Source organism: Ambystoma mexicanum, chromosome 13 (assembly GCF_040938575.1).
Source record: "Ambystoma mexicanum isolate Mex_15411 chromosome 13, UKY_AmexF1_1, whole genome shotgun sequence".
NCBI classification, from domain to species: domain Eukaryota; kingdom Metazoa; phylum Chordata; class Amphibia; order Caudata; family Ambystomatidae; genus Ambystoma; species Ambystoma mexicanum.
Genome location: NC_090938.1, coordinates 516,828,639 through 516,846,966, shown reverse-complemented (window position 1 = coordinate 516,846,966; position 18,328 = coordinate 516,828,639). Strand labels below are relative to the sequence as shown.

At 46.5% G+C, this 18,328-nt stretch overlaps 1 long non-coding RNA gene across 1 annotated transcript in view; it reads right to left on the bottom strand.

The window, feature by feature from the left end:
- Nucleotides 1–1,745: 1,745 nt before the first annotated feature.
- The window catches only part of LOC138521409 (uncharacterized), a 113,379-nt gene continuing 96,796 nt past the window's right edge, over nt 1,746–18,328 (bottom strand). The window contains exon 3 of the long non-coding RNA XR_011283039.1: nt 1,746–5,333. This is a non-coding gene — a long non-coding RNA (uncharacterized lncRNA). The remainder of the gene's footprint in view (nt 5,334–18,328) is intronic.

The window sequence follows — 18,328 nt, the reverse complement described above, 5'->3', positions numbered from 1 at the left end:
CCCTTCTCTCCTTAGCTGGGACTGCCCTCAACGACTCACCCTCCATGACCACAACACTGCTCCAGGTGGGAGGGCGAGGACAACACAATCGCCACTCAGTCTGCCTGCCACCAAGCTGCCTACATTGATCACCAACGGGGAGATATCCCAGTACCCCCACCAATGGGTCTGGAATTCCAGCGAACCCCGTCCTGACGACACCTTAGGAGTGTGACTGTGCTCTACACCCGCAAAACCTGCCATCATGACGGAGGCTATGGGACTCTTCTCTCCTGGTGTGACCATTATCCTGGGCTGGACTGATTCTCCACACTCCGAAACTGCCAAACCTGCTGTGTTTCTTGGTGTGGCCATCCTCACAGGCTGCAGGATTTCCCAGTCACACTTCCCAACTGGCTATTAAATGCCAAAGGACCTCTTGACATGGGCCGTGGCGTGGTCTGCTTCCTGCACTGACTCTGACCTCCTGGCTGTGGGAAAAAACTTGTGGGAGCAGTATCCGCTTCCACTTGCTGGAAAACTCATCACCAGTGAAATAATGTAAGTAATGCCACCAGTCCAGGTAAGATGGTAAAACCTGGCTTTAATGTCCTTTGACCTGTTGTACCATCAAGGTGCATACAAGTAGGAAGGTAAGTTGACAGGACACGATGTGACAGTGACAGGCACTGGATCCCCCACACCCATACAGTCAGCTACTTCTCTTAATTAAAGCAACTGTCCCTTTTACAACCTTCAGGAACACACATTACATGAGGCATGGAACCTCTGACCTCACACTTACCTAGCACACTCATCAAGTTACAACAGATTACTGTTCCACCTTCTGAGTTAAATGCTGGCCCAAGAATACCATCATCCAAGTCATAGATGAAAACCTCCAGATTAATAGTTCTGGTTGTTCTTTGCTGCGTTCCGCATGGTAGACCATTCTGTTTATGGTTCGACTTGTCAGCATCCTTGCCACTTATATGTGGTTTGATGACTCTGCAGTCGTTCACCTCTTACTCCAAAAATGGGCAACAACTCCTCCACAAAGGCCATGGATCTGAAATCCACCTAGTAATATGCTTTCATCCTCATCATGCAATCACCGGGGGGAATGACTTATTGACCTTGAAATGAAGATCCATTGATATGCAGAAGACAGGGAACGATATCTGTAAGTCAACAGCCCAGAGTGAAGTCTTGGTCGTAGGGGGCCTACAAAGAACTGACACCCATTCAAGATGGAATTTATCCTCATGAGATGCTCCTCCAAGCAAACCCAAGTACGATGCTAGTTGAAGGAATCGGAGCTCAATTGAGTAACACTACAGTACTCAACCCCCGCTGCAAGTCTACCAGCTTCTCTGTTGGCTGAAACCTCTTCTTCAAGGTTTGTGCTGCCATAAAAATGCAAGCAGCCTTCTTCCAGATTCCTCTCCTCTATAACATCAAGCATTTCATACCTGTTTTAGACTTCGGAATGCTGGTTCCCTTCCACATGTATGGTCGCATTGGCTGCCACAGGAGCATTCCAGCTTCCAGTTTGGCTTCTCTGAAAGCCATCATGTTTGCCAGGCTTTCCTTGTGAGTATGAAGGAATTTGCTCATAACATTGCCCCAATCAAAGTATTGGACTGGTGTAGGCACCCTCCCCGTCTTTAGATGTGCAAAAGAATAAATGAGACACTCCCTGGACGGGGAATAAGGCTAAGAGGACAGGTTGCGTGAGTTCAAAAATAGTTTATATATTTGGCATCCAAAGAACTCTGCTGCCTGAGAGTGCTCTAACAAATATCACAGTTACATCACATTATAAGGGTACATTTCGTCATACATGACGCAATTAGTGTAGGGTGTCAAAGCGGTACATGATTGGTTAGTCAGTATAGACACATATGGCAATGATGATATGGTTCCATCTGGATTGGTTGTTCCTTTGCCGGGAGGATGGACTTCATGTGATCTGTCGCCGGTGTCCAGGAGGGTGAAGGTCAGGTTGCTGTGAGGTGGGGTAATCACTCAACTAAGCTAACATAATACATCTCTATGAAGCATGCACTAAATAATTACTTTGCAATGCGTGTGAACAAATCACTGTAAACCTATAAATGTCTTATATGTATTTACATTGTCAATAACAGAGGGTTATATTGAACATCATGTTAAAGAGCTTTGACCATCATGATAGCGTTCATTGAAGCTAGAGTCTGGACTCGTAAAGACTCGAAGGCACGTTGGCATTTGTTAGTATTAGGAGTCAATATATTGTGACAGGGGTCTAATGTTAGTCGGAGGTCTGCTTGGCAGGCATCATGGTGGGCCACATATTTGGTACATCAAGTTAATACCTTGCAAGGACACAGGGTTGTACTGGCAGTAATTTTCCAATGGCGAGGGTGATGGGGCATGGACAGATTTGTGGAGATGGATGTTTGGCTCAAGCAGGTTCACATGCAGGGCAGTGATCTCAGAGGAAGACTGGGTTGTTACATTTGTTCTTTGTTGCAATTACCTCTGGCTTCAGCGTGAGAATGGAGCCGCAGAGTTTTCCAAACACAGTGAGAGAAAAGGTGGGGGCCATGTGTGCTGTGTGCGCGGCACTGCAAAGGGGAGAGAAGCCTTTTCGTATTATCGCAGTGAGGCCTAGTTACCAAGATGGCGTCAAGGGGGCACAAAGATGGATGCCTTGTGTCCTGTGCAATGGTACATCTACGCAAATGCCAACCAGTGCTGACATTGCATAAGGGCACGGGGGCACCCCCCACCATTGGAGGCACATGGTCTAAGTTTGTACTAAGGAAAGGAGGGATGGGGGGCGACTGGCCCCTCACTCCCACACATTCCCCCCTTTTGTTACATCTAAAGTAACAAACTATTAGTTTCTTTTATTCTCCTTTTGATAATACTCAGCTTCAGCTACTGCTTCATCCCAGGCTGGTGTACCTTTTATGGGCATCCATGCTCTACATATGCTTTTCAGGCTGTGCCCTTTCCTTGCTTATTCATTAGGGGTACATGTCATATAAATCCTTCCATTCCCATCCAGGTCCACCCATACTTCATTGTACCACTGCAACTCTCTTGATTCTTTTATAGTAGTGTGATATAGGTTGTCAACCCTGTCCCCATTCTGATGGTATACTGCTGTCATGCGATATTTTGGTGGATTAAGTTCCCCAGTTTGCATTTGTGCATCTATCATAGTTTTTACTGTTGCCTGTATGCACATCGTTACCATCATCATAGCGGAATTAGGCACAGATGTTCCACAACATAGGATACCTATTTGGCACACACAGAAAAATAGGATTATTAAGACGATGATAGGAACAAAAATTTTCATCATGGTATTGAACCAGGACGGCATCCAGCTGAACATGTTGTCAAACCAGGTAGTTGGTTCCACTCCCCCTTCTTTCGACATTCTTTCTCCCAGGCTGTGTACTGCTGATATGACGTGGGAAAGTGTTCCATTATCTGCATCTTCAGATGGCACGAATGTGCAACATGCGCTCCCGATTTTTCGGCAAACACCGCCGTCCATCGCCGTGAGGAGATCTAAGACGTACCGGTTCAGCATTGTAATTAGGCGCAATACACAGAGCTCCACATTTATCATGTTAAACCCTTCTTCAGTGTCATTGGCCAGTTGGATCAGTTCCCAGCGCACTATTTGTAACCACTTGGCATTAGTTCGGGCCTTGAGACCTGGCGTTAGGAGAGATGCAAAGAATGTCTCTGCAGAGTTGAAGAGTTTGTACTTCAGTGGGATTGCGGCAAGAAGAGCAGATGATTCGGAGGAGATATAATTGGATGATCTCCTTTTTGGAAAGAGTTCATCTTTCAAGTCAACAGTTGATACACTGGAGGCTCTGTTACCTTTGGTCGGGGCGCTGCCGATTTACCAGCTGATTGCCCTGCTGCCGATATGCCAGCCGATTCTTCTTATCCACCTTGGCTGTGACTTTATGGTATTACCATCAGAACCGAATGTAGAGTAGCTAGGGTGCAAGTGCCTTTCCATGACGCCGGAAGATGCAGGTATGCTTGTTTGCCACAGATCCAATACATGTCCATGAGGGCCGCTGTTCCCTTCTTCATAACTGGAATTATGATTGTCTTATTGCATTGTCTGTTGGCACCCATCGGCACTTTTCCCTCTCCCTGGAAGCATAGTTCATTTGGTATTTCTGTGTTTTGATCGGCTTTTCTAGTGCGGTACCCATGTGAGTTTGGCAATGTGCTGAGACCATATGAGTATGCACATTTCTTTTATTCATTGAAAGTTCTCATCAGCCGGTCCTCTAAGTGCCTCAGCTTTGCACTGGATAGTTTTGTTATGCCAGTTGTTCTCTGCAAATCTCGTTCCTTTTATGACGAAGAATGGTTCTTTGTTGCAAATTACTCCTTGGCGTCTGCTTGTGCATGTCCTCTCGTTCTCCAGCATTTCTATTGTAACTGTGTGTGCCTGGAAGGTACTCCGAATCCTACACAATACAAGATGAATTAAACACTGGGCATCTGACAAGGGGACCTCTTGAGGCACAAGTATTTTGGGCGTTCCTGATGCATGTGGAATGAGAGAGCAAACGTAACAGCTCTCGGTGGATGCTTGTTTTGCTGTGGCGCTCATGTCTGAATACCATTTATTTGACTGATCAGGGTGGCGGGGGTCTTCTATTTCATCTAATGCCAGGCCATGGTAGATGTCATACCTTTTCTTATCCACCCCCCTTTTTCCCCTTCCCTTGTGATAACTTCTAACCTTTCAATAATGTATTGGGAAAACCCCAGACCATGCTGTGTTATTAATGTTATTTACTGTGTCCTCGATTGGTGAAACTTGTGGTTCGTGCGTAGCAGCAACATAAAATGAGGTAGGGTCATTGGTTGTCTGTGCATTAATGTTCTTTTCAGTTAATTCATTCGGCCAAAAATAATCACCATCATATTCGTTTGTTTCATTGTTATTGTACTTCCTTATAGCGGCAACTGATGAAAGGGGGACAGTTGACGTATCATAAAAGTGCATCATTATGCGTGTTACATCATCGTCATTGTCATCAGCTGAATAGTTTTCTCTCCACACTGTTTTTACACCCTTCCAAATTAATGTTGACCCTTCCGTATCAACTGTTCTCCGCTCCCCCCTTTGTGCATATCATAGACAAGGCATAAGAGCGTATAGTACCGCGCCATAAAAAATAACATCACAGATAGCAAAACCGCAGTGTACTTCAATGTGCATTCGACAGTGTTATATTTATTAGCCCTATTAGCAATCCTATCGCTAACTAACAGTAAGCCATTTTCTGGGAGTCCACTCCTTTCGGCCATTGTGTTACCTGGAGGGGTGATATAAAATGGTTAAGTGCCGAGCATATATTCATTTTTCAGATTGCATACTTTACTACTGTTCGTGATTTTCTTCTTAGTAGTCATTCACGTACTGTTTGCTGCTATACATCTTCTAAAACCCCCCCTTTTTCTTTTTGAGTTCACCTTGATAGTGGGTGCAGGACGTGTGAGCAAGAGATAGAGGGAAAGAACAGGAAGAAAGATAGAGAAAAGAGAGGGGGAGAGAGAGAGTCATGCAAGCACATTGCTATATATTGCTCCTGTTAAATCCCTTATAATTATGTTTCATCAGTATTCACCATTTCAGTGTTGCTCACTTGTTCATGCTGAGGGAGTGCTGTATCGCGTGCCTTCCTCACATCTGAGAGGTGCACCCAATACTTCAGTCCCTTCACTTTGACTCCGGTGGGTGTGCAGTATATGACCTGATAAGGTCCATGAAACCGTGGCGAGTTCCATTGCCGAACGAAACTCCTCATGTATACATTGTTTCCTGGCATTAATGGGCCACCTGGGTTGTCTGGGGCTGGAGTTACAGTGTCGGTTGCAGCATTTTCAGTAAAGAGCGGTGCAATTTGGTGCGCTATACTACGCACTAAGCGTGTCAACTGTGTAATGTATTCTTTGAACTCTTCCCCCAACACTGTGTCGGCCCGATGCGCATCCGATGCTTTTCTTATCAGGGAGAGTAGCGTGTGTATACGCTTGCCAGTTGGGGGCTTAAATAGTGTTCTTTGCTCGGTTGCGTTCTGAGCTGGAACAGTGCTAGGGGCAGGCAATACACCCAGTTTTTCTTGAGTGTGTTGCACAATTTGGACAGTTTACTTTTGAGCAGGCCGTTGATCCTCTCCACCATCCCATTCGTCATGGGATGATAAATAGAACACAGTTTGTGCTTTGCTCCTAGAAGTGATGTCACTTCCTTGAAGAGGTCATTCACAAAATGTGTGCCATTATCTGATCTTATAACATCACAAATTCCCCACCTGGAGAACACCTCCCGTACCAAAAACTTGGCAGCACACTTCGCGTCTGGGTGTGTGCATGGACCTGCCTCCACCCATCTTGAAAATGCGCATACCACCGCAATCAACAACATTCAACACGCCATGTTAAACAAAATAAAAACACTCCAGAACAAAATTAAGACTCAATTTGACAAACTGTCCAAAGCCAATCCACACACACCTAAGCCCTTGGCCACCACGCCAGTCGCAGACTCCCCACATTACCCAAACAAACCCATACCCTTTGCATTCAGGGAAGTTACCATCCCGGAAGTCCCATTGATCATGAAGCGCATCAAACCATCACTATGTAAAGGGGACACATGCCCAGCCAAACTAGTCAAAGACTGTGCAACAGCCCTGGCCCCATTTGTCACTAGCTTCATTGATGCCTCCTTCGCCAACAGCACCGTCCTGCTCGCCCTTAAGGAAGCTTGGGGTTGGCCACTCTTAAAGAAACCCACCCTCGACCCTGACTCCCCTAACAACTACCGCCCAATTGCCACTGTGCCATTCTTGCTGAAAATTCTGGACAAGGCCGCCTACTTACAAATTCAATCTTACCTGGAAACACACAACATCCTAGGCAAAAGACAATCTGGCTTCCGCCCTTGTCACGGCACAGAATCGGCCATACTGGACCTCAAGAACCAATTACTTGAAGCCATGGACAAAGGCAAATCCTCACTCCTCCTACTCTTGGATCTCTCTGCGGCCTTTGATTTGGTTGACCACAAGATCCTGTGTAAACATCTTACTGGCACGCTCACTTCTCTCAAGAAGCTACCACCTTGATTACCTCCTTCCTGGAGGGCCGAGCTATGAGGGTCTTCTCTGACCAGGCTTCGGCCTCCCCTTCCCCCATTGAGTGCGGAGTGCCACAAGGATCATATACCTGCCCTACGCCCTACAATCTTTTCACCCTTCCCCTGTTCAGTGACCTAGAAGAATACGGCATAGCGTTTACTAACTATGCCGATGACACACAAATTCTTCTCCACCTGACACAGAACTACGAACAGGACCTCAACACCATCCAGAAGGCATATGCACGCATCCAGGCCTGGATGGCAGCCAATGGCCTCTGTCTAAATGGAGAAAAAACAGAAATTCTACTGGTAGGCCCAAAAGAATCCCTAAAAAAACTGGACATCAAATACAATTCCTTCAGTATTGAGAACACTGTTATCACAGCCTCTACTGCAGTGAAAACCCTTGGTGTATATCTGGACTCCACCTTATCAATGGACAGGCAAGTCAGTGCCATCTAATCTTCAGCTGCACTTACAACAAAAATCATAAACGCAGTCAAATCTCACCTGTCATCAAACAACTGTCTTAACATCGCTAGAGCCACAATTGGCGCAAAACTTGATTACTGTAACATCCTACTCCTAGGCACTTCAGCAAATAACATTAACAGATTGCAAATTGCACAAAACAGCACCCTGAGAGCCGCCTTCAGCATCCCCAGGAGAGAGCACATCTCCCAGGCGAGAGAAGATGCCCACTGGCTCCCCATCAAAGAACGCATAACATTCAAGGCTCTTACGATCACACACAAATTCCTCGCCCAGACCGCCCCAGCATACCTAGCAGAAAGAATACCGCAGGCTCCAGCCTACAGACCAAGACGTGACAAATACTCTCACCTACTCTCAGTACCAGCATTCAACAGAGCCAAAGCGGATGGCACCAGCTTTGAAGCACTAGCCCCAAAAGCCTGGAATGCGCTTCCACTCAGCATAAGAAACGAAGAATCCCACACAGTTTTCAGAAAGGTACTAAAAACAAAGCTATTTAACTAGACCACCCCCAAAATGTACAGTATCCTACACTGTACCTCTGTAACCATGGAACACCAACTGTCATTAACATGTATTACTGCCTATGTATTATCCTTGCTATTCTGTATCACTATTTCTGTCATATCTGCCATCTTGTATTAAGTGAATATTCTGTAACAGCGCCACGATGCCCCAGGGCCGCTGGGCGTTTTATACATTCAAACAAATAAATAAAATACATAATCAAGTATCTTGCTCCGTTACACCTTTACCCCATGTCCGCATAATCTATGTGAAGCTCTCTGAAGGGCCCCACAGGACACAGTAAAGTTCCTCACAATGTTCTCAGAGTCATCCCTGAACTGTATGTTTGACATGTGGTGCATTCGATGATCAATTTTGATAGGTGCTCCTGCAGGTTGGGAATAAACCAGTGCTCCTGTATGTCTGCTGCAATATGTTGCTTTGTCACATGGGCCGGGAAATGTAACTGCTGGAATGCTACCTCTAATAGCTCCACTGGCATTACCACTTTCCCACTCATTTCCTGTCTCCAGATCAGATCTGTAGGTGATTATTTACACCCTTGTTTATCCCATAGTTCTTGCTCTTCTGTTGGTGCTCTCCTCTGTAGTTCTATTATCTGCGTTACTGGCGTGTTGCTATACCTTTCCTCTAATGGTTGTGTAGTGGGGGGTCTTAGCTATGCATTCAATTGTTGGCGGTACATTGAAATACGAGGCATCTTTCGTTGCTGTGTCTGCCGCCGCGTTTCCCAATGAGATTGCATCTGTGTTGTTAGTATGGGCCTGGCACTTCACAACTGCCACCGCTGATGGCTCTGCTAATGCTCCTATTAGTTTGTTTAATAATTTAGCATGTTGTACTGGCGACCCATCTGCTCTTTGGAACCCACTCCATCGCCATCGTGATAATCCTGAATTTACTGTTGTTGTGGCATAGGCTGAATGTGAGTATATTGTTACTACACATCCTTTTGCTCCATGCAGTGCTTCAATTAATGCCATTAATTCAGCTGCTTGTGTGGAGAAATGAGATGTGAGGCGTCTTTGTACTATCGTTTCATAACTATCTTCTTCCATTCTTACCACGGCCATCCCTAAAAGATTTTCCCCCGTTTCAGTATCTATGGATGCTGACCCATCTATGAAGTATATTTCACCTTCCTGTAATCCGTTCTCACTTGTGTTGGGGATATCATCCTCCTCTACCTCGTATGTTGCACAGTCGTGCTCTTGCATGTCTTCTACAGTACATGGTTCTGTAATGAATGTGGCAGGATTTTCTGTTTTACATCTCACTACATGCACATTCGGGCTGGAAATTATTATCTCATAAGCTGTTGCTCTCTGTGTTGTCAGTGTTGATTTTGATCGCTCTAAGATTGCAAAGAGTGAGTGCTCCACGTACAGTGTTACCGAGCAGCCCATTACAATTGTGGCACTCTTTTCAATTGCGAAGCCCGCTGCAGCGAGATCTTGTTCGCACGCGAAGTGACCTTGCATTACCGCGTCCAGCGTTCCGCTATAGTAGGCCAATGGCTTGTGGCCTAGGGACGTTTTCTGTGTTAATACTGCAGTCATCAGTGTGCCATTGCAGTGTGAGAATAGGTAAAACTCCCTGTCATAATCTGGGTTCGCGAGAACTGGTGCATGTGCGATCAGATCTTGTAGCTTGAAGTATTGTGTCATCATTTCATTTGTCCATTTTATTGGGACATTATTCTTTTGGGACTCTTTCAATGCCTGTAGCAATGGGTGGGTGCAATGGGTGGGTATAGGCTGCATAATTGAGTATCCAAGCGTGGCAGTAATTGCAGATGCCGAAAAATATCTTTGACAGTTTTCGGTATTATCAGGTGGTGTATGGCCGCTGCCCTCTCGGGTAGTATTCTCTTGCCGTCTTTAGATATTAGCTGTCCTAGGTATAGGACCTCAGCTAGGCATTATTGCAATTTTCCTTTATCTACCTTATAACCTTTCATAGCTAGTAGATTCAGCAACGCTATAGAGTCTTCTCTGCACTTCTCTTCAGTTGTACTGCAGATGAGCAAATCATCCACGTATTGTATTATCACACTTTCTACATCAATATTTCTGAGATCTTCGTGTAAGACCCTATTGAAAATGCTGGGGCTCTCACAATATCCCTGTGGCAATCTGCAGTGTTCATACCTGTTTCCTCCTAGCGTGAACGCCGTGAGGTAACGGGAACTTGGATCGAATGGTATAGAAAAGAAAGCATTTTTCAAATCCACCACAGTAAAATATGTAGCTTCCTTGGGAATGCTGCACAGTATTGATGCCAGATTAGGGACCAATGGGAACTCTTTCTGAATGATGTCATTGAGTGGGTGGAGATCTTGTATCATTCTCCATGCCCCTCCTTTTGCCTTTTTGATCGGAAAAATGACTGTATTACACAGGGAGTTGGATGGTACTATTATCACTTGTTTCAACAGAGCACTTATTGTTTCTTTTATTCCTTCCTCCGCTTCTTTTGATAGTGGGTACTGTTTAACTCTTGGGGGTATGGCACCTGGCTTCAATTTTATCTTAATGGGTGTTACATCATGCAATAACCCTCCATCATGGGGACCTGTGGTCCAGACCTCTGGCAGTACCTTTTTCATATCTTCTTCAAAAATTGTAGGCGGGATGTTAACGCTGGCCATGAGTGGGTTGTGTATTTCCCTGTATTGAATCATGATGTTGCATGGTATACTTATTTCCATCATTATCTCCCCATCACTCTCATTATCAGTAAACAGTTCTTCATCACTCAAATCGCGCATCATTATGTTTGGATTTATACATAGTACTGTTCTCCATTCGCAGCCATTTGTGTCCAGTCCTGTTACCGTGATAGGTTTGCTTGAGACCTGAACCCCCTCTAAATCAATGGACAGTATGGTTCCTGGTACAACATCTGTGTTTACAATTGGGCAGAAAATGAAATCTGCGGGCACCCTCCATTCCTTTCTTGTTATATCTGGTACCACCCAGGCCAACACTCTGATGCCGTAAATTCACATGTCTATGTCAATGGGCACCCCTCTCACTACACCTTCATTTGTCATTGTGCTAATCATTAGTATTGCTCGTACAGGACACACTCCTGGAGTTGAACACACTATTCCCCGCTCAGTAAAGGAGATGGTCATATTTAACTTACTCAGCAAGTCTCTTCCCATTATTTTGAATGGCGCGTCTTCATGGTACAGTAAGGGTGCGCACCCTGCCCCCCCCACTGTTATGTCAAGATATTTTGTATAAGGAACTTTTAAAATAGCCCCTGTGTTTCCAAATTTTTTCCCAAGAGCGGAAACCGCCTTTCCATAAGACATGATTTTTCTGCTCCTGAGTCTACCATAAAGATAAACTGCTTGTTTCCTATCTCTGCTCCCACTAGTGGTTCCTCTTCTGTACGTAGGGTAGTAGATAGGACTGGACACGCAAGTGCTCTCTGTGGGCTGTCCTAATCTGCATATGTTTCAGTTCCTGGCACCGAGAAAACATTATCTCATACCACGGCTGTGCCGCGAAAAGGCACGGGCGCACCATTTGATGATGTTGCGAAAATGTTGTTTGTGTTTCCTACTGTATTCTGTCTGACCATGGGCTGTTAGTGCTCCACTCTGCTGTGGCTGTTGTTGCTGAGGTTGCTGTCTTTGCTGCATTTGGGGCTCACTATAGTATTGATCATTGTCATGATGCCTACCTCCAAGGAGCCAGGTCCGACCCAGCAACCCCAGAGGCAGGCATCATTTCCCCCAGGGAAGTGCCAGCGGGCCCAAGCTGGGGCCCTTTGGACACATTCCTGGCACCTTTGACGCCAGGCTCATGTAGGACCCCTGTCCTGGCACCTTAGGCGCCAGGCTCATAAAGCTAGACATGTGTTCAAGTGTGTTAAGTGCACTTACCTGATGCAGACCATGCTGCTACATCCAGGCCCTCTTGAGGCCTGAATGGAACTACTTTACCTGTGGACCTACTTTCCCCTGAGTGTGGACGGGGAAGGATACATACCTGATTGGTGGAAGGATACATACCTGGAACTTCTTCCAAAGCTATTTAAACCACACCCGATCAGCAACTCACGCTTCGCGTTGTTCTGCTCCTCGCAGCTGGACGCTCACCGTGTCAGCTCCTGCATCTGGACTTCAGCCACGCCTGTCAGCATCCTGGGTCACCTGCTAAGAGAGAATGGGAGAGAAAGAAGACCTTACCTGCTAAAGCTGCATCACGGAGACTTCACACCGACGATCCTGAAAGGGAAGACATCATTTTAAAAGCATTTCGCTTCGATCGCTGCAGCGCTGCATTTCACTCACCTTTCCTGGGCACCTCCATCTTCAGCAGCGATCATCCGGATCCACAGCCACTTCCCAGAGCCTAGAGAGAAAAAGACAAGAACACAAGGTGAGAGAAGGAAGGGAATAGGAAAAGCTCAGTTTCCTTATAAGACTTACCTGTTGGGTCATTCCCATTTCATTTCGGGTCCTGCCGCTTCCTGGCATTCCGGACCCCGGCCCCTATGGGGAAAAAAGACAAAGACATTGAATGAGCGACTGCAAAGACATTACCCGAACGCTCATCCAGAACTTACCTGTCATTTACTGGAACTGGACGTTTCACTTCGGGTCGGCGCCATATCTCCGGCATTCCGAACCCCAGCCCCTAAGGGGAAAAAAGACATAAGCGTTAGCGCTTGCTGCAATAAGACAATGAACATTATTATTAAGCTTGAACTTTTGAACTTGCTACAGAACTCTTACAGCGCCTTACCTGAATAGTCAAGCTTATTTGAACTCCCATCAAACCTCAATCCAGTGAAGTAACTGGGTTTCAACGCGCCCCTGCATCAGAAGCAGGATGGAGAACTCATCCTTCCAGACCCTAAGGTGAGACTTCACGGGGAATCGAGGAAGGGTATCGTGGAGGGCTGGAAGGGAGTGGGAGGCTTGAGCATTATTCCGTCAGTAGGTAATACTTCTTTTTCACGCACAGGGGAATATTCCTGCGAGCCAGTGAGTCCATCTTCAGAGTCCTGCGCTTCACCATAGAAGAAGCATCAGCACTCGAAACCAGACCTGCGCCTCCGTGGGAATCAGGTGAGCGTGACAATCATCTTGCCCGCCCCTCCCATAGGTAACCCGTAGGGGCTGCCTGGATGTGGATGTCTGTATTGTTGTTCGTTTCCCATTGGGGGCTGCCCTTGGTAATACCCCATAGGTCGCATTCTACAATCTCTTGAATAGTGCCCCCATCTACCACAATTACAACACGATCCTTGTGGTCCCCCTCTCATCCCAGGCCCTGTGAAACCTCTGTTCCCCATTCCTCTGAATCCCCCTCGTGGCCCTCTGTACCCACCTCGTCCTCTTGCTGGTCTTCCTTTCCACTGGGGCCCACCGTACTGTTCCTCTCTGTCCCACTGTTCTTGCCCTCCTGTAGCCCATGCTGCAGCCATCCTGACTGGCAAGTTTCCTGCTCCGTCATCTCCTTCACTACTCCTGTCAGTTGATGTGGTCGCGTTCAGCGCTGTGACCTTCACTAGCTTGTTCTGTACTAACTTCGCTTCGTCTGCCAACCTTTTCTGTGCTATCTCTTTGTCCCTTTCTTTGATCCTCCTGCAGTGGTGTACAATTATGCTTTGAATCTCAGGCCAGCCGTTGGCTTCTATCCCAGCTATTTTATCTAAGGCCTTCTGTACCTCCTTCGGAAGCCCCTTTTTGATTATAAAATAGAACAGGGCGGTGGATTGATCCCACGCCATACCTGTTTCACTTCTTCACAGGTCTTGCACCCGGAGGATGAATTGCGTAGGCTCCTACTCCTCTCCCATTGTGCACTGCATCACTAAGTGTAAGTCTGGAATGTCTGGAAACGTGTGCCGCAATGCATCCCAAACCTGTGCTCTAACGTTGTTAAATGGTGGTCCATCATGACGGTCACAACTCATAGTTACTCCCGGGAAACTCGCCTTCACCCACACCGCATCTGCTTGATCCCCGACAGCTGATACCAGCAAACCTTTTACATCTCCTATTGCTAATGGGACTCCTGCTGTGTTCTTTTTGAATGCATGGGCCTCATTACAACCCAGGCGTTAAGGGTTTAACGGCGCCGTCGGCGCCGTTAACCCTTAACGCCTGATAACCATTTTAACGCCTGTTTTTAGCAGGCGTTAAAATGCAAGGCGCTAACCCGCCTTGGTGCTAATTACGGCACCGTAATTTACGGTGCCGTAATTAGCGCCTTCCCCACTCCCATTATGCCCTATGGGGCAAAAATGGGAATGGGAAAGGGTAAATGGGGAATGGGGATTTACCGCCCCACTCACCTTGGAATGGGGCGGTAAATCCCCCATCCACCATGGTGTAAACAGAGTTTACACCATGGTGGTAAAGTAGGGAACTTACCGCCTGGGTTGTAATGAGGCCCCATGTATCCATTTTCCCGCCCCTCCCGAAAGTGGGGGGAGAAGTTTCAGCAAGTTGTTTTTGTCCATCTGAGCCCACGGAATGTAGTGCGGCCTTCCTGCCCCTTTGTGTATAAGTGGCATTTGTAGTTTGTGCTTTCTTCCTGTCTTACTTACAATCTCCTTCTTTGTCTTGCTCACCAGCATGTTACCTACCCATTGTCTTAACCATCCCTGCCATCTTGGAGGCGATCTTTCATCTAAGTCATCAAAATGAAATGTAGTGGGGATCCCACTGCCGCTACCCCTTCTTCATATTCATCGAGATCGCGCCATACTTTTTCTACTTCTTCTTCTTGCTCCCTCTCTTCTTCTTGTCTTTCTCCACGCTGATTATCTTGGGTTGTGGGGCGTATTATTCTTACTGGCTTGCCATTCAGATGGAACAGGAACTCTGCTGATTGCCATTCTTGCTCTTGCCCTCTTGGTATGGGTGTTGACTACGATGCCGCTGATTGTGATGGTGCTGGCGTTGCCGGCGCTGGCTCTCCTGTGACTCTTGGTGGGGGCGTTAGATCAGCTGCTACTAATGGTGGCACTTCCCCTCCCCCTGGCAACATCTGGCTTCTATTGCATAACGCTCTTAATTGTGTTATTTCCATCTGTGCGTGTGCGAGCTGTCTATCTAAAGCCCCAGTTAACCATGCTAAGTTTACAGGCGGGGCACTAGTTGGGCCGTACAGCCCCTCCCTGTCATACGGAGGTGGTGCTGTGGCTGCTGCCTCTGCTGAGGTAGTCGGGGCAGGACTCACTGGCACATATTGAGGCTCACTGTATCCTAGTGCGGGCCTTTTCCATAACAGGTATATTTTAGTGGTATCACTCTCAGTCGTGGTTGTCGTACAGTCTCCTCTCGCTGACCCAACTACCTCTTCTGGCGCTTTCTCCTTCTCGGCTTCTTAGTTTGTAGTTACTGACAGATCAACATGTAACACCTGAATGCACGTGAAAACATATCACACGTAACATGTACTACCTGCGTGGTTTTACTCGCTCTTTTTTGATTATTCCAGTTTGTTACCCGTCTGTTCTAGCTTTCTCACACACTCCCCATCTCTTACTCCCTCTTACTACCTTACCAAGAATCCTGCTCACATGGAAAAAGAATATTCTAAATAACTACTCCGAGTCTACTAAATATATGAGACCCCTACTATTTTCTCCTTATCCTCACTTATTCATCTGCACTGGACGAGACAATGCTACGCGGTGCCACCTTCTACCCGTTCGGGCTAGGTTTCCTCACTCTTCTCTTACTTCTTTATTTCCACAAAACCTATGGCCATGTAAAGGATAGATCAGAAAAGCCTTAGTATCATTCACACAGACCCTAACTTTCTTTTAATTAATTGCTACCTGTTCTCCTTCATTCTTAACCCTTCCCTTACCTCTTGGGAACTTTCACAACCGGTACTCACGTGTTCAGTCGGGTGGTCCGAGAGTCACCGTTCACGGTTCATCCACAATCTGGTCCGTACCCCAACCAAGCCATGGCCTGCCTCGGCAAGCAGCTTTTACAGTGGGTATTCATTAACCGGGAAGCCTTGACCCCTTCTCGTTGTGCGCACAGGCTAGTCGGCCGCGGAGGCGATGGTTTTGCTGGGGGGCGTCCTGGATCTCGTTGCCCTGCACGGGCCTCGAGGCACCTGGCCCAAATCACGTTGTGGGGGTCAGCAAAAATGTAGGCTACCTCCCCGTCTTTAGACGTGCAAAAGAATAAATGAGACACTCCCCGGATGGGGAATAAGGCTAAGAGGACAGGTTGCGTGAGATCAAAAATAGTTTATATATTTGACATCCAAAGAACTCTGCTGCCTGAGAGCGCTCTAACAAATATCACAGTTACATCACATTATAAGGGTACATTTCATCATATATGACGCAATTACTGTAGGGTGCCAAAGCGGTATATGATTGGTTAGTCAATATAGGCACATACGGCGATGACGATGTGGTTCCATCTGGATTGGTTGTTCCTTTGCCAGGAGGATGGACTTTGCGTGATCTATCGCTGGTGTCCAGGAGGGGTGAAGGTCAGGCTGCTGTGAGGTGGGGTGATCACTCAACTAAGCTAACATAATACATCTCTATGAAGCATGCACTAAATAATTACTTTGCAATGTGTTTGAAAAATCACTGTAAACCTATAAATGTCTTATATGTATTTACATTGTCAATAACAGAGGGTTATATTGAACATCAGGTTAAAGAGCTTTGACCATCATGATAGCGTTCATTGAAGCTAGAGTGTGGACTCGTAAAGACTCGAAGGCACGTTGGCATTTGTTAGTATTAGGAGTCAATATATTGTGACAGGGGTCTAATGTTAGTCGGAGGTCTGCTTGGCAGGCATCATGGTGGGCCACATATTTGGTACATCAAGTTAATACCTTGCAAGGACACAGGGTTGTACTGGCAGTAATTTTCCAATGGCAAGGGTGATGGGGCATGGACAGATTTGTGGAGATGGATGTTTGGCTCAAGCCGGTTCACATGCAGGGAAGTGATCTCAGAGGAAGACTGGGTTGTTACATTTGTTCTTTGTTGCAATTACCTCTGGCTTCAGCGTGAGAATGGAGCCATAGAGTTTTCCAGACACAGTGAGAAAAAAGGTGGGGGCCATGTGTGCTGTGTGCGTGGCGCTGCAAAGGGGAGAGAAGCCTTTTCGTATTATCGCAGTGAGGCCTAGTTACCAAGATGGCGTCAAGGGCGTACAAAGGTGGATGCCTTGTGTCCTGCGCGATAGTCCCATCTACGCAGCAAATGCCAACCAGTGCTGACATTACATAAGGGCTCGGGGGCACCCACCACCATTGGAGGCACATGGTCCAAGTTTGTACTAAGGAAAGGAGGGACGGGGGGGCTACTGACCCTTCACTCCCACACATTGGCTACACACCAGGCCCTCACCATTTCAAAACTGCATGGTGCATTACATTCAAAGCATTGATGTCCAATGCACCATAAGCTCTGGCTGAAAAAATAACCATATTGTATGTGGGCACGTACTAGTGGGTACTGTGCTGTTTAACTTAATGACATGGAGTAATAGATGTTTCAGGTAAGCCCATTAGGGATCCCAGGCTAGGGAACACAAATACTAAAAATGTAGGTTTCATCTTCAAATACCTGGGCATGCCTGTGGGAGAAACCCCACAAATGATTCAATGATGCCACCTAAATTCAAGGTGTAAGCCTTATATTAATTTTGGATGACATTGTCATAAAATAAAAACAGTACATATGAGGCATAAGTTGTAATCCAATATAACAAGATAATAAAAGAAAATAACCAACTATCTCATGAGGTCAACATGGTGCTAGAAGTCCCAACATCACCAATGTAGAAATCAAGAATTGCTAGTGTGGGTTCCAGTGCTGCAACCCCCCAGCACTGGAAAGTCACCATATACATCATGTGGACCCCCCTCCTACAGTGCTGCAGTCCCAAATTGAAGACTCATGGACATCTTGTCAAATGTTACCTAATGCAACTGCTTTTTTCATGTCGACAGGTGTGGGAGGAAGATGTGGAAAAAGACTTTCCACGTCATCATCCCACATACACCAAATCCCAAGATTGTTGGGTTTGCCAGTGGGTTTACACAGGCTCCACGGATTCACCGTGGGTAGTGGAGATGCCTCTGGCCTAACAAACAGATGGAAAATCACCATGACTCGACA